Source organism: Phasianus colchicus, chromosome 1 (assembly GCF_987193195.1).
Source record: "Phasianus colchicus chromosome 1, bPhaCol1.hap1.1, whole genome shotgun sequence".
NCBI lineage: Eukaryota > Metazoa > Chordata > Aves > Galliformes > Phasianidae > Phasianus > Phasianus colchicus.
This window is the reverse complement of record NC_143436.1, coordinates 71,966,804-71,981,845: the sequence shown is the minus strand read 5'-3', so window position 1 is coordinate 71,981,845 and position 15,042 is coordinate 71,966,804. Positions and strand designations below refer to the sequence as shown.

Genomic DNA, 15,042 nt, shown 5'->3' with positions numbered 1-15,042 from the left:
CAGGCCATGCCGAATTCACCAACAGACTTTTAAAATTAATTGCTTTTCTACATTTTTAATGAAATAAAAGGCTTTTACATGCTAGACATTCTGGAGTTCATTTTGGAAATATTCCAATTTTCTTCCTTGTAGAAGACTTCCAAAACTCTGATCCAAAAGATTCTTAAAATTAAGATAAGAACAATATTTGTCACAAACACTTCGTATCTGCTGTACATAGCTTCTGTTTTAAAGAAAAATAAATATATGGAGTAAACTATCTTTCCCCCTCCTCAAATCAGCAAGTCTTTCCATTGTATCAAATTCAAAACATCTGACATTCTACAGCATTCCTGCTGTGAAATTTTCATTGCAGTATGAATTCTACTTGTTAGCTACAGCAATGTGTACTTCTAAGACATTTTTTCCCACATAGCCAACAGTTTTGTGCTATTTTCTATATCTGCAATGCATCAGATTTATTTTTTTTAATATATTTTTCAAGATGATGGTCTTGTACTGTCAAAGAGCACTGATTCATCTCAAAAGGACTCCTATAGTCAGATTTGCTCAGCTGCGTTACGGAATTTAGCATCTAGAATTTCAAGGAGCACCATCTACTCTGCTTTAATGTACATTACATATAATTCAAAACTGGTACACTCAACTATGCTGACTCCATAACCATAAAACTATTGAGTCTGCCTTTTATATCATGTAAAGCAGATCTTGCAGCTGAGTACTAAGGCGGATTCACAAGTAAATCACTTTTCTTGGGGATATACATAGATCGATCCAACTGATTTCCTTGGAAACTATCACAGATAAAAACAGCACAACACCACTATTTGATAGAGCCAATTATCAGCTACAAAACACTAGTATTCAATGTAGTCATCACTATTAGCTATGCATTTTTGCCAGTGACGAACAAGAGCCTGCATGCCACGCTCATAAACTTCCGCAGTGGTGGAGGTGACCCACTGTTGCTGTCCCCACTGCTGAAAAGCACCAACCACCACATTTCATACACACTTCCACATCAGATGCCATTTTGTCAGACTGCCCTTCTGCTGCCACCCGTCACACAGCAACAACATTTAATAGAATATTGGTAGGAAGGTTCAATCTCTACTGCAATACCACCAACATCTGATCTGTCAACCTCTGATGTTGTGGGCCAACATAATAAAATAGGCGGAAACACTTTCAGAGCAGCCCTCATATTTTAACATTTCTGAAAGGCTACACAGGATAACATGCAAAAATACAGAGGCTGTATTTGCAATATATTCTTAAGAAGGCAACACGGCCTAAGCTACTCTGAAGCATTTCAACACTTCAACACTTCTGCTGCTGCAAAGTGAGAGAGAAGCCTGTGAACAGAGAGTATGTACCCACTTCATCTCTCCTCGTATGCCTCTTCCCAGTATCTCTGGTAGGGTACAGATAACTTAGTTTCTCTCTAATTTATCTACGCAGAGGACAGCCTTCACTCTTGGCACACCATTTGAATCCAATGTTTTTATAACCTCCATTAGCTGTAACACTTCTTGGAAGTAAAAAATGTTACATAAATAAGACAACTGAGTGCTGGATTACAGCAGAACCCTGCCGGTATATATATTGTTAAGCAATCATTCATCACTAAGCATCTCACTCCTACTAAAAGGATTTTTTGGTTTACTTTAAGGATACACACAGAAAACCAGAGGAATCAAAACACTGAAATTATCAACACCGACCTCCACTGAGCAGCATAGGGCAATGACTTGTTAACAGTTGGATTCCTGAGCTGTGATACACAATGAAAGAGCCTATTTTGAACTCATCAGAGTGATAATTCTGAAAAGTTTCGAGGACTGAGTTAAGAAAAATCCTTTAATGTAAGAAAATCTTTTTCTAGCATACCGTGTGGTAAACAAGCAGCATTTTTTGCACAATACTATAGATAGGGACTCTAATAATAACAGTGTCCCACCACTTCCACTTATAGGTGTTAAGTAACCAACACATGTAGCTAAAGGGTTATGTTTTCCACGAGCTAGTTCAGCAAGCAATATATTTTTATCCATATTTAAAATCAATTTTGATTTGCACAAGCAGAGCAGAGATAAATTAATGCATGCTTGGTCTCTGGAGAAGGACACAATTCAGATACGAAGTGCATTAAAATATCACTCACTAATCACATTATTGCATATGAAAGACAATACATTAATCCTGATAATGGTAAGACTTGGCTGAACAAACTAGCTGTAGGTATTATTTCTTAAGAAGTCCTGCTACAAACTTTTAAGCTAGACAAGACAATTTTGACTCAAAAGGACGGAGCAGCTACACCTATAGCTTTGTCAGCTGAACTGAAGGGTGGTAGCCCTTGGCAAATTAAAAGGCAAAACAAAACAGAATAAAAGGCAACTGCAAACAGGTTTAGTTGGCAACCACGTAACAGTTGTAGCCACAAGCATGACCAATCCTATCTTACATCATTAAAATAATTCTTACTGGGAGATCCTTTTCCCCATTACTGGAAACGTTCAGTGGGATCTCTTCAGATTTTACAGGGCAGACAGTGAGCAAGACTTCACCCCTTCTGTCCACTGCAGAAGTTGCTACTTGGCTCCATTCTTTAGGGAGACAGCTATACATCTGAACACGAAAAAAAACAGCATTTGCCTGCCTGATTTTTCCACAGTTACTAGAAAATATTAGATTCCATTCATAGCTACCAGTTGCTTCTTATGCAGATATGGGCATTTCCTTTAGAAACTAGAAGAAACATATGACTGATAAAAAGAGACTGGCAAGGCTGAAGTTGGATATTTAATGCGTATTATACTGTTACTATATTCAGAGCCTGTATTTTTATCATAGGCAGGACGATGGAAAGCTGCCAGCAAGTACATGTAGTATTGAGAGCAAATAGATTGCTGTTTTATTGTGGTCATACGTATACAACACCTAGGTGAAGACTTTTATTTAAAAGCCAAACAATATCCACTCCTGATTTTTTTTTTTTTTTTTTTTTTTCCCTACAGGTTAAAATACCAGCAAGTATTAAGAAATTATTAAGAAATAAAAGGAAACAGACACAAGACCATGCTCAGCTGTTTGCATTTTGAAATTCAATGTAAAAATTAGACCTTTCAGCATTCCCTCTTCTCTTATCACTTTCCTCCAAAAAACCTTCAGTAAAATCAGTAAGGTTTATTTTACTGGAAGTAAGACACTAATAATTGTCTCAAATAGAAATCAGACATCTCCAGTCTTGCTCTGCTGAACAGATCTTTACCCCAATAACAGAAATTATAACACTAGCAGTCATCAATGTACACTCTCTTACTGTTGAGCCACAAACATGTGTCTGTGAATCTTCAAGAAACAGTTGTTTTATGCAAGACAAAGTAGTATTTGGTAGAATAGAGGTGCTACCATCTGGATTCACTCACCTTTTTGAACACAAGTAATGACCTAGACCAGTGTTTCTTATACTGAACCACAACCCTCAATGAAGTAACAAGATAGTAAGGGTGGGTAGGAGTTGTGGATAAGTAGGGGAAGACTTAATTTAAAATTAAGCTATTAAGTAGCAACAAAATCAAATAAAACCAAATTACCCTGATTTACAGCTGGAAGGAACTCACTTCCTCCAAGGGCATCAGAAGCTGTATATATTTACATTAGCTAGTGAACTACCAGTTCCCTCAAACTGCTAACAGCAGCTTAGTTCCTGAAGGGCCATACAAGGAGTGCTTACACCTGCAGCTGATAATGACTGCCGGTTTCCACACCTTCCCCCCAGCACCCTGAGGAACTTTGCCATTGCAATTAGAAGTAGCACAGTAGTAATTTTTTCTTTGGGAGTGCACAAAACAGATGAACTAAAACTGTTCATATTTGTTCACTGAGTGAAACACTCATCTACCCTATTCACTGCTTCATTAGTAAAGAGAATCTACATCATCTTGTGAAAAGAATTGATTAATGAAATTAAATATGCCTGAAACCAGAACCACACTATTTTTCAAAGCTTATGAAAAGTTTTCTTCTTTTCTGAAGGAGTGGTCAGGCAGTGGAATGGGTTGTTTAAGGAGGTGGTGGAGTCAGCGACCCTGGAGGTGTTCAAGGAATGTTTGGATTTTGTGTTAAGGGATATGGTTTAGTGAGAACTATTGGTGGATGGTTGGACTGGATGATCTTGTAGGTCTTTTCCAACCTTGGTGTTTCTGTGATAAACCTGAAAGTAAGCTACATGTGAAAGATAGTAAAACAAACTTTCATCATATATATTCATCATACTTAGAATAGTTTCCCAACAGTTTTGAAAGCAACTTTCACTCAATCCCACCCTTTTCATGTATTCTTTTATCTGAAAAAGACACTTTTTCCAGCAGGTCTTCTAATCATGTATTGGACAAACATATCAAACAGTATTTGAAAGAAGGCATCACCAATGTACAGTTTCAGCATGAAACTTCTGGAAGTCTGGTCAAAAGATTACCAGCAGAGTGGTTTTAATTTTAAAAACAACTAGTTATTTTCAGGTGTTTCAAATTTACAACTTCACCTGTCGCTTTTGGAAAACCTATAGCTTTCAAGACATATACAATGCTGCAGCTTCCCATTTCTACATTTTTGCAGTTATATTCAGCTCAGATGCTCATCTGTGCCAGGAACTAAAAAAAATAATAATAATAATCATATTTTAAATTTAAGAATAAATTAGAAAATTTAGTTTATCTTATGTCAGAATTAAAATATGTTTTTTATTATCACTCCTTTTATATTATAACACACTTATTTGTCATCACACTTTCCAGTAAATAACTGCAGAAGTACTGCAGAATGGGCTGATGTAGCAGAGGCTTCACCCCCCATTCCCCTCAAGCAGCTCTGTCCTACAAGCTGCTGCAGGACAGGGAGATGCTTTGTGCCAATATCACATTTATCAGGGCAGCCTGAAGTACCAACCTTTGCATTCACTGACACGTAGTTACATTTTCAACAGTCATCTCTGTATGAAGTCCTATGCGGAGGCAAAGCTTCATTAAACTACCTTGCCATAGAGACAGCGAACTTAGAAACTGCCTTGTGTTCACTGTTCTGTGAAATGATAGTTAACGTATCTTGCTGAAGCAGCTACAGACTAAAAGGGAAGCCAACAGGCAGCATGGTGGTTAATGTTTATTTGTGATCAAGATACACAAAGTATGCAAATAAAAATTCTTGTTAACTACACTAGCAATAGGCTCACCACCATTCAACACCACCTAAGCTGATCAAATATTGAAAAGTTCAGAAAGTTTAATAAGCTGATAACTTGTTGTTACACGACATTAATTTCTTTGTTATATATGACCTAACTAAAGACTGACCAAAAACTGCCCGTTCTCAGGCCAGGTTGGCAGCAGGTATTAACAATAGCTTGGGAAAGACATTCTGCTGAGCCCCAAAGAACTGAATATTTTTCATTACTTCACCTATTCTTTAAGAAGGAAAAACAGATCAAAACTAGTTTTCAAAACGCAAAGTGAAGTTCTAAAACAACAACAACCAAAAAAAAATAGTATGAACCAATAAGGAAAAAAAAAAAAAAATTACTCTTACACTGCCAGCAGCTAGCTGGGAGTTACAGATGTATTCAGACTTATTGATTCAAAGAGCTGCCTGAAGAGGGAGAGATTAAGAAAAAGAGAGAAGCACCACTGACAATCAATTCCTTGTTATTCCTTATCCCTCTCCACCCCACCTGGCCAAGCTAAAGCTCAGAAGGAAATCCCTACTTCTGCTCTGTGACAACTTCCACTTGTGAAGAGCAGCCACCAGCAGGGGAAAACTACTGCCATCTGCCCGCCTTATTGCCCCCTCCGTCCTTAGCGAAGACACACACCTGTCTCCCCGCCCAGCCAGCACACAGCTCCTTCGCACAGCCCCGCGCACCGGGCAGTCTTCCCCTCTTACACCACAGACCCTCCCTCAAACCTTCTGTCTGTATTCCCGTCACTCCGTGAGCCTCGCACCCGGGTGGAGGGGACACCGAGGACACCTTCCTCAGCCACCCGCCGCCTGCAGCTCCCAGCCCCTTCTTCTGAGGAGATTCCCTCCAGACACAGCCGAGCTGCCGCGGGCTCCCCCCAGCCCGGCTCCGGCGAAGAAAACCTATCCTTTATTCTGGGTGGCGGGAGGGATTCAATGATACGATTACTTGGTGGACTTGGGGAAGGTTCTTTGGAATTCTAAGGCTGGTTCCCTTCAACTCAACACCCCCTTCAGAGCCCCTCCTGCACCGCGCACCTCCGGCAGCACAGAAGCACCACCGAGGGCGGGAAGCAGCCTTGACCCCTCAGCCCGGAGCTCAGCGCCGCCCTCTCACCTGTCCCCCCGCAGCTGCTCACCCAGGAGAGGCGCGGGGCAGCTCCCTGTCGCGCCTCACGCACCTCAGGCTCGACTCACGCGGCACGGAGCGGCGCCGCGCGCACCTGCCGCCGGCGGCTGTTGGGCAGCGGCCGCAGGGAGGGGGGAGCGAGCGGGGAGCGAGTCGGGGAAGTCCGAAATTAAATCCGAAGGCCGGTAATGCGGCAGCTTAGCCTCGAGTCTGAGAAGCAGGAAACTCGGAGAGCTCGCAGCACGGCGCTCCGCTTAGTGAGCCGAGCACGCAGCGAGCGCCTGAGGGGTGCTGAGGCGGCGGGAAGGCAGGCCGGGGCAGCGGTAGTTCCGTAGGATGCTGTGACAGAACTCGGCAGGGCAGCGCAGAGCGACGCTCAGCCTGTGCTTTCTTGTGATTTCAGGGATATTCGGGGAGGTGCTCGTGCTGCACATCTCTTAAAATGAACTTCGGAAACACCGAAGAGACTGATGAAAGGCATTTGAATATGTTTCCTACTGAAGAAAGCTCATCTGAAAAACACTATTCCAACATCTATGCGGTACCTTCAGTTCAACCCAGTTTACAAGGCACAGCCATGTCTCTGGTCTGCAGAGTGTCTCCGTGCAAGGTCCTGTGGCAGGCTGTGGGCATTCACATGATCCAAGTTCATAGGGGACTGTGTCTCCAACAAGCCATGGGCACTTCAGGATAAAGAACAGCACCCCAAAAGCCTAGCGTAGTGAGCAGCAACTTGCCCATGGCAGGGGGTTGTACCTGATGGGCTTTAAGATCCCTGCCAACCCAAGCCATTCTATCACTCTATGATCCTATTAGGAAGAGGGGCAAGCACTCCATGCCATAGCAGAAAAGGTGATTTTTGATCCAAGGTGCCTAATTCAACTCTGAGAAAGATTACAGTTGAATGGACTTGGGGCAAGCCAGAGGGGTCAGCCTGCTGCTATTGGAAGAGACATCACCTGGCTTTCTTTACGTTGTTCAGCCTTTATGCAAGAAGTAAAATGGATCATTTGCCCCAGTCTAACTTGGAAAACAAGATTTAAACACAGGACAATATTCAATACCTCAATTCTGAGTGTATCGTATTAAAGAATTCATCAAATTACTGTACTTAAATCTTCATTAAGATGTCAAGCAATGCTATTTCCATTTCATGGCTTTCCTTACCACTCTTTGGGACCGCTATTTTGCAACCTGTCCCAAAGAGATGACATGGTCCTTCCACATGCAACCCAATGCACATCTGTTGATAGTATTTCCAACTGAAGTTTGAAAAAATAAGGTCAGGAGCTCTGTATTTGAACTGAATTCCATATAGCAGTAATTTTTCCAGAAAATGAATAAATAAATATATATATAAATAAAATGTGGCATAGATGTAGTTTATCTTATCAAAGAAGAACCTTTAAAACATGAGGTAGGTCAAATAAGTGTGCTTTCCATAGAGCCTTTTTTAGCTTAGATATCAAATATTTTCTATATCAAATGATGCAGAAATGCCTAATATTTTAAAAGTCACACTTTGTCATAAGTCATAATTTGTAAAAGTGTCATTTATTCAAACCAAGTTGATCTCAGCTATTTTCCCTGTTGAAAGTACTGTATCTTTTCATGATTGCAAAGAAGTGATAATAAGCATTTGTTTGAAAAAATTAATATACTATACAATGCAAGCCTACTAGCAGCCTTCAAACAGTACCATACAATTTGCTTTAGCAAGAATTGTATAGAGTCTTTAATCTTAGTTATTGTATATAGTGATTCCACTAAGCATGCATTTGGAATTTCATAGTAGTATATTAAGCTACGAGCATACATAACCCTACTTGCTACTTTTTTGATACCTGCTCTATAAGTTTATGCACGTATTAGAACAAAAAATATATATTGTTACAGTCAAATTTCAGTTCTATTTATCACTTGCTCAGAAGTTTCTTTAACTTCCTGATTTTTTTTTGTTTCTATCCCACATAAAGGGTTTTTCATGTATATACATATGTGTTTTACGTGTTTGTTGTTGTTTGTTTGTTTTGAGGTTTTTTTGTTTTTTTGTTTTTTGTTTTTTTAATTTAGCTTCATAACCAATGCTGGAGAATTCATATATATCTTCCCACCAAGGACATATATGAAGGCTCAAGTGAATTAGTTTAGTTGGCAGTGATTCTCTTTAGTATTAGGCTGTATTCATTTATGCGGGTCCTTAAGAGATCAGCCATCCTTAGGCACTCTCAGATTAAGTTGTTAAACTCAAGTCTACATTCTGTTAAATCTACTTCAAAGAGTTATAAAAGGCTTTCTACACTGTCAACCACTCCGGCTGATCAGAAGTCAAGGCAAGCTGTGTAGGAGGTACACTGCACAGAAACAGCAGAGAGTTCTCTCAAAAGCTTCTTTTAGTAATTTTCATCCCTTTTTCTTCACTTCTTGTATGCCATTTCCAAGTCAAGCCCATTCAAAGAACTCTGCACTGTATAGAAGTGAAATTAGTGATTGAATTAAAACTGCAACTTCTATCTAACCGTGGAAAGGAGCATTTTCCTAGCATATCTGTCTAAGCAAGCTCAGGAAGCAAAAGGCAACAGTAGCATTTTTTGTAAAAAACGTTTGAAGTAGACAGTGACGCTGCCATCTCCAAATCTTCCATTCTGAAATAAAAAAAAAAAGTTTGAAGTTATATAGATGTACTGGAAAAAAAGCACAAAAACCTTAGAGAGCTCATAAAATTTTGACTATGATGCTAGTAAAACTAGCTTCCTTTAAGAAAGCTAATATTTTGTTATTTCCCAAGATTGGATACCAGAACATGGCTTCTGTACCAAGCCAGATAATCACAAGCTACTGGCACTAGCTTCGTTATAATTTTGAAATGGGAGCTGAGAGCAAAATTTCTTTGGAGGATCAGCTGGAAATGATGAACAGAGGGTAATTTTAAAATGAGAAACATAGGAATTTTGCATCATGTCATGACAAAATCCCACTACCATAGTTAAAGAGACTTTGCTATTGAAAAGCAGTAATTTGGGCAAGAAGAATTGAATATATGAGGGTTATAGATGATAATCATTTTCATTAGCTCTCTCCTTCAAACTTAAAAATTCACAAAACGTAACAAGAGATCTAAGTCAAAATAGATGTCAATGAGACCTAATACCCTGTCTCATACAGGATTAGCATCTGGTCAGATAAATGAAAACAGACGTCAGCAACTCACATTTGAATTAGGATCTAGATAAAAAACAATGCATCGCAATTCTGGATTACTTGACACTTATTTTTGAACAAATCTCTGACTGAAGTTAAGCAACTAAGTCCTAGCCACAATTCAGGCTGACCTAGCATGGGATCAATAATCAGGTTCCAATTGAACAGGAACTGATTATATTAGTAAATGCTAGAAATTAAATAGAAATTAAACTGGAAAGGTACATATATCACGGCCTTAGACACCTTAAAACTTGCAACAGAAAAGTCCCACACTGATGCCTAAATATATGTATCCATATTTTCTTTCAAAAAAAGTGACAAATCATTTTTTGAAGGCAACCAGAGAAATAGGTTTTCATCTTTTTACACAGTCCCTCACATGTTGTTTTAACATAAAACAAAGGACCTCTTCTGACCACTAACTAGAACACAGACCTCCTCCTCAGTGCCTACAACACTAAGTTACCAGGTCATTCTCACTTTGTTTTTCCCTTTCTAGTCTAGTAAGACTCCAATTCCCCACATACCTGTCAGTGTTTCAAAGAATGCTGAGAGAAATGCTGCTTATTTGATGCAATAATTGAGGAGAAGTACTGTAATTGTTTTCAGTACGATCTCGCTAAGCAAAATTGTCTAGAAAACTCTCTTGGTTGCTTCCTTTTTTCCTTCCTGACTTGTTGGCTGTTTCAGAAAGAATAAGAGTCCGCATGCATGCATGTTTTCAAAGATATCTGTTCTTAATCCCTTAAAATGCTGAAGCAGAAGATAACAGTCTGTTTACACTGTTTCTGGAATTTCATAAGAGTTTCTGCATTTGCTATATGGGCAATCTGAGCCAAGCCAGTGAATTTCTGCGCCTCTGAAAATCCACGGGTAAAAGGGCTTCAGCAGGCTATAGAAATCCACCTGCATAGACCTGACTGCATGGTTGATGTCATAAACTGCAGTCTGATTATCTAGCCTTAAACACTGTTTTCATTCAGCCTCAAAGGGCTGCATCTCACTGAAAAACATTAGTACAAATAATGGCAAAATCTCCATCAGATCTTGATAAGTTTCTAATAAAGCCCATGTTCAGCTTTTTTAATCCTCCCTCAGTTGGCTATGTAGATAAGCCATGCAGCAAAATATCCCTTAGAGCTCACAGGATCAAGATTCACAGGGAGAAAATCAGAACGGAAAAGCTTTTGTTTAAACCATACCTACAATTACAGTGAAGTAGAAATGTTAAAAAGTGACTGAAACCCAGTTTCCCACAAAAATCAGAAGCATCAATTTTCTGTGGCTGCTACAGTCATTAAGTGCTGTGCATCTGGCATGATTAACAACAGTCAGCACACCGACTATAACTTGATCCACTTCAGCATATACTGTGTCACAAGAGGGACTAGAATATTGTGCTCCATAAGAAGGTCGCTGAGAGTGCTGAGATTAAGAGTATGCCAAAGCATAAGGTCTTCTAACTGCTGCACTGGTAAAGATCTGTACAATTTTCGTCAGCATTGACGTGGAACCACAGAGGCCCAGAAGATTAAAACAGAGCTTGAATATGATTAAAAATATAAGCTCAGACATTGCTGTTTTATTTGTAATGCAAGAGGACAGTAATATAATGGCCACTGGTTAATAATCATACAAAAATGTAAGTATTTATTCACATGCTGTATTTCGTATCTTAAGAGTCCAACACAGTTACAGCTATCAGTTCTTTAGGATACTATAAATGAATAGGAAAATAAAATCACTACTTACAGAACAGAATGTCCAAAACTGAAGCTTTTCTAAAAAACCCCAAACATTTCTTAATCATTCTCAATTGTCAATAACATACGTTTATACCTACTTAGGGCAGGAGTTACTCTTTTTTCTTCTTCACCGCATGAATTAACCATAATCAGAGTTAGGTCAGTCCTGAAATGAGCATTGTACAATTGGTTAAATTGATACAGGAAAAGGTTGTCTCACTTATGAGAATAGTAATTTATTTTTTTTTCAATAGACCAAATCTGTGTTATCAACATTCTGGTTATTCAGAGCATCAAACAGAAACAAGCGTAAGGATTTGTATTAGATTTAGCATTCTTCCATTTGAATGTGTTAGAGCAGTGCTGCCAACATATATGCAAGCAGCTTTAAAGACTGTTTTTAACCTGGCAATATTAGCTTAGTAGCTGAACAACAAGGGGAAAAAAGGAAAGTATTTATTGTACTATAATTATATACTAAAAATCAGCAATATCTACCAAATGTTAACATGTTTTGGCCTGCTCTGAAACTGAATCAGCTGGAAACATTCTATGCACCTTTGGGAGAGATCTATAATAAGAATGATGGAAACTACAAATTTAACAGGTTTTATTTAGTGATCTCATATTTCACTACATTAGAAAGCATGAATGCTTTAAAAAGATGACTTTACCAGGTAAGCACATTTTGCACAAAATTGTCAAAACTTGTTTCAGTAATACATTTGTTTTTAATAATACACCAGTCTATAATAACCCAGAATAGTAACTCAAACTGACATTATCTATAAGGCATAAGCTTCAATATGATTCAATTAAATACCAATCTAACAATTTTTATGCAAATTTCTTTACTGCATCTTGCACATTCTTTTCTCTCTGGGGATCATTCTCAATTTCCTTTTTGGAAGCTTTTCTAGCGCTACGCTGCATTTTGGTAATATCACCATTGAAGCTGAAGACAGTATTTCAACTATTAAGCCTACCAGAAAATTATAGTTAGATTTATATCTGTTTTACTCATACAGCTTTACTTTCCAATGATTTTTCAAAGTACTTTTCCATAAAGCCTAGAAAGTTAAGATAGGATACCAACATTGTTTTTAGTCTATACTTTTAGACTTGTTTGGGAGTATATTAGCCTTTGTACAAGCATGCTCATCAGGAAAATGGCTGTTAGCATATCCTATATTGCCAGACTTTGCAATTTTAAGCTCTAGTTGCTTATAACTTTGCCAAATATTAAATGTTTGGACTGAAATTTTCCATTCAATGCCTGTGCCTCAAGCTGAGATATGTTGGAAAGTTTCAGCTACAAAAATACAGCTATTTCCAAGAAAGACATTAGGGGGGAAATCAGTGTTTCACTCATGAAAAAAGGAAAACAAACTCAGCCATTTTCACTGAAAAGCTTGCTTGTTGTCATGCACTGCCCTGAAATTGGTAGGAAGCAATCCTTTTGTTAGGGAGTTTGCTGTTTCACTTTCCCCATAAAAATCAACCTATATATATACATTAAGGGCTACTTATCAGCCCTTGAAAAGCTATGGCCCATATACTTTACTACAGCATGAGATTGGAAGGAATTGCCCAACGGTTTGAATGGAGTCCCATGCAATTGTGACAAATGTGCAGATGCACAGGTCTGAGAGCTCCACAGAATCTTGGCAAGAACTCCTGTAAGCCCTTGGCCACAAAACACTTTATAAAACTGTTATAGCATACCGAGAACATGAAGAATGAAATTAAATACATTATGTCAGTACGCAAACAGAAAAAAAAAGTAGTAAAAATACTGGTGGGGGAGAAATTGCTAATATAGAATAAAACTTCCAGGTGACCTAAGGACCAGACTGCTGGGCAGACTTTGATTTACAGGGGAGGGCAATGGCACTTTGCAATTTGATCTAGGGGGAAGAAGATTCCTCTTGACTCTAGATATGGACTTGTGTTCCAGCAGGAACTATTACTGGCAATTTCACCCACTCTGCATGAGAAAGAACTAGATATTCATCTCTGGCCATATTTGTGAACAGAAAATGTCTCTCCGGTACTTTCAGTGACCCACTGCTGCTGACAAAGGAAAGTGATTAATTCAGTAACCAAGGGGAACAAGACATAGCCCTGCAGCAGCAGCAATGTATGTGAACAAAGGGAATCAAGTGCCACAAGAAATGGTTTTGTCTGAGTATGGGTCTTGTAGGGACAAGAGAAAACTGCAGCACTCAACAACCCACATATGGCACACACATGGCATTTTTAACTTTGATATCCAAATGATCTCAGAGGCAAGGCTGTCCTGCCATCAGCCTTTCAGAGATACAAGCCAACACTTTTCTGCAACCACAGAATAGCTGTTTGCAAAGACTGACTTCGTTGATACTCAGTTTTGTAAGTCATGATAAAAAGCAGGCAGTACCCCAGAATCATGATGGGCACTGAAATCCTTATGAGGGTACGCCATCAAGAAAGATAAAAATTTCAACTTACCTGAACCTGTTCTATTCCACTGATTCCTATTTTGGTATTCTTAGCCAATTTTGCCCATGTTCCATGAAGCTTTCTTATGGTGTACTGTAGTTATGTTTTTTAGCACTCTGTGGTTTCTTCAGAGGGGCAATATACAGACACAGTCACTTCAAGTGAGGCCAGAGCATTGTTCTCTGCTATTTTATGAAGGGACTTTATGTTAATGAAAACCTTTGTTACAAGGGCATAAAATAGTTAGCTGCCATCAGCCCAACATTTGACACTGACTATACTAGCCACAGACCCAGTGAAGACTGAGAACCAACTACAAAGTAGCAATCACAGCTCATTTCTGTACCAGTTCAGGCTATTATAATAAATGCAGTGGTTGAATAGGTTTGGGATGAGTTCATGTAAAATTATTTGTGTGTGTAGAAATTCTAGAACCATTGCTGGTCAGGCAGGAAAATTACTAATCATTTGTTTTCTCCTCATCTGCATTCTATAGCTGCCACACGCCATAGTTACAGAGTGAACCATATCAACTGTATGTTCTATGTTCTTTCTCCAGATTCTGTGTGCTTTATCATCACTAACAAGTATTAAGAAACTGAAGACCTCTAATATGATGAGGTAAAAAAATTGCAAGTGGAAAAGACCTAGTTTGTATGCCTTGAGTTCAGGGGCAAAGCAACAGCGTTAACTTTCTGTAGAGAAGTGCTACAGATGTGACAGAAATTGGATAAAGAACAAGATTTGTGTCTCCTGTAGATGTCCTATGTGGTAGAAGAAATGTTTTCCACAGCCAGACACCTAATTGTGGGGTGTGTTTCTGATTAGATTCAAGGACAAGATGTGCAAAAATGCAGACCTGCCACACCTAGAGCTAAAGTAATTGAAAACTGCAGTTTCAGTATATGAAGTACAATGAAGCTGTGAGCTCTAAAAGCTCAGAAACTTTGAATTAGGCATCTCAAATTTGTGACTGCTGACCATCAGGCAGCCTTTTTTTTTTTTTTTTTTTTTTTTTGACGTATTGACAATTTGAAACTTTTCAACTTAAAATTCCCTGAACTAGAGGAGAAAGAACTGCCATTAAGCAGCCTGTCCTAGTTTAGGTGTCTCTCATCCATAGGCTTTATAGTTTTTGACTTGTGTAAATACATGTATTTATGTATGCAGATAAGTTGCTAAAATATTCATTGATATGAACATCAATCCTATAAAATTAAATGTAAGGAAAACAACAATGGAATT

The 15,042-nt window shown here is 38.8% G+C and overlaps 1 long non-coding RNA gene across 3 annotated transcripts in view; it reads right to left on the bottom strand.

Moving 5' to 3' along the window:
- The window catches only part of LOC149919717 (uncharacterized), a 138,374-nt gene extending 130,685 nt beyond the window's left edge, over window positions 1–7,689 (bottom strand). For all 3 annotated transcript variants that reach the window (XR_016469687.1, XR_016469688.1, XR_016469689.1), the window contains exon 1: window positions 6,356–7,689. This is a non-coding gene — a long non-coding RNA (uncharacterized LOC149919717). The remainder of the gene's footprint in view (window positions 1–6,355) is intronic.
- Window positions 7,690–15,042: the final 7,353 nt, after the last annotated feature.